A 2,491-nucleotide genomic window follows, 5' to 3' on the forward strand; every position below is an offset into this window, starting at 1 on the left:
AAAAAAAAGAAAAAAAAGAAAAAAAAATACCAGAACACAGTTTTTATCTAATTGAGAGGGGAAGACCAGATTGTAAAGGATTAAAAAATGCTTTGTATCCTATTTTAAAGTAAAGAACAACCAGTACCCAGATTAGCTAAGAATAAATATCCCAACTCATTTATACATTCTACCTTAACACTGTTTTTAGTGTATGTGCTGCTGAAGAGAGCACAACATTGTTTTTAAAGAACCGAGGTTTATAAAGAAATTTTAGAAAGGAAGAGTGGAATGATAAGACCTACTTATATACTTCAGTAGTCTGAGTTGAGTTTTTTAAAAAAGGAAGTTTAATTTTTAACTTAAAATTTACATGAAGTGAAAAAAATGTGTGGTAGGTGACAACCAGAGAATGGTTAAAGTACAGTGTGATTTAAATGGTAATTATTTCATAACGAGAAAGCTTAATACCCTCTCTTTGATTCTTATTGCTTATAAAGAGTTACTGGCATAGCTCCATTCTTAGAATGACTCTTGGTACTGTGACATTTATATTGATGTCAACTCAATTGAGAATAGAAATTTAGCTGTAGACTAAACATTGGAATGAAAAAGTAGTGTTTTGTTGAAAATTACAACAGAGCATTCATTTCAAATTATATTTTGGAAACACCTTTTTTATGTTGGAAATGTAAAACATACAAAAATGCAACAGTATAATGAAAACTATTATACCATAACAGAACTTCATGAACACATAACTTAGCTTCAACAACTATCAACTTTCTGCTAATTTTGTTTTTTGTTTTTTTTTTTGAGAGAGAGAGGGTCTCATTAGGTAGTTCTGGCTCTCCTTGAACTTGTGTCGATACTTCTGATTCAGCCTCCCTAGTGCTGGGATTACAGGCATGCACCACCATGCCTGGCTCAAGGCTAATACTGTTTTAACTACCATCATTTTTTCTTCTGAAATATTTTAAGCAAATCTTAAATAAACTATGTTTATCTGTAACTATTTCAGCATGTATGTCTAAAATAACAAACAATATAAAAGAACACATTAAGAGAGCCTATTTCTCCTAAAAATTTCTTTTTAGTCATCCTTGATTCATCTTTCTTTTACAGTATATCCTCAAGCCAAGCTGACTTATTATGATTTAGTATAGCCAGATTCTGAACCTCCTCCTCCTAACCTTGTCATTTAAATCACAACCTTTTGCCTGCCCTATGGCTGGCTATGGCTCCCTAAATGGTATAAAGGAGTGTCTTACAAATCAAAATACATCTCAGACCCTCAATCACCGTATCTCAGGAAAGAATGGGTGGAAAAGGGTTAAGGCAACTAGCTTATTACTCACCAGGTAGATTTAGAAACTAGGAAATCAAAAGTTACAAGGAATTTTCCTTCTCTTTGAGTGTTACTTGCCGTTGATAATGAAGTGCTGAGATTGTACTAGCTGATCTTTAAGGCTTCTCTAAGCCACAACGTTCTATTTGGTAGATCTTAAGCCTGCAATACTTACCAGAAAGAGAAAGCAGCTTGCAGTAGCAGTAGGTCAGACAGCACCTGGTTGTTTACTAGCCAGGCAAGTTATCTGACCTCAGAGGCTGCTTCCTCATACAGTATACCATATATAGATAAAGGTGGGCGTGTATGTTAATAACATCTCCCTAGCAAAAGGACAGAAAGGACTGGAGATGATATATCAAATGCATAGTAAAGTGCTTGATATAGCGTTTTTAAATATAAGCAGCAATTAAATTTCTCTTAGCTCCTCCATTCTTTTGCCAACGACCGTGCAATGCGAGATAAATTGTGCCAATAAAATTAGGGTAAAGGAGACAAGGAAAGCAAATCGAAAGAACAGATTTACACTCCAGTATTAATTTGGTACGCACATTAGAAAATTTTCGTTTCTCCTGACAGGAGAATGCAGCCGCTCCCTGCCATTACCTTAAACACCAGATTGTTTACAACCCATGTTGTGAAATTTGTGTCTGTTCCTAGATTTTACTGAGTTAGCATAATATGGGCGAGCACCGTGTAAAGTTGTCCAAGTTCCCTACCACTGATACTTCCTTCATCGCAAAATAACGAAAAGGTAGAGAAATTTCCCCTTCAAGTGCATTCGGAACACACCCCTGTAACCACAGCCACAGCATCACGGGTGTCCCCCACCTGTCCTTGCTCTACGATTTCTCCATCATTTTGAGAACGTGGGAGACCCTCCCTAAACTCCGCGTCCTTGGCCAAGTTCGGCCACCCTGGCGATGTCCATTCCCCCCGCGGGCTGCCGAGCCCCCGACGCTCCTTCCCAGGAGAGCAGGCCGGAGGGAGCCGCGCGGGCAGCTCCGCGTCGAGGGGCAGGAAAAGGAAACTCCCTCCTCCGCCCGGCGGGGGAGACACAGGGCAGGGTGGGGGTGGCGCAAGGGCGCTCGCGACTTCTCGCCAGGCCTCCGGCGGCCCGCAGACGGACGCCACCCGAGCCGCGTCCGGGGACCGGGAAGGCGG

The sequence above is a fragment of the Chinchilla lanigera genome, unplaced genomic scaffold, assembly GCF_000276665.1.
Source record: "Chinchilla lanigera isolate Chin_1 unplaced genomic scaffold, ChiLan1.0 scaffold00022, whole genome shotgun sequence".
In the NCBI taxonomy this organism is placed as follows: domain Eukaryota; kingdom Metazoa; phylum Chordata; class Mammalia; order Rodentia; family Chinchillidae; genus Chinchilla; species Chinchilla lanigera.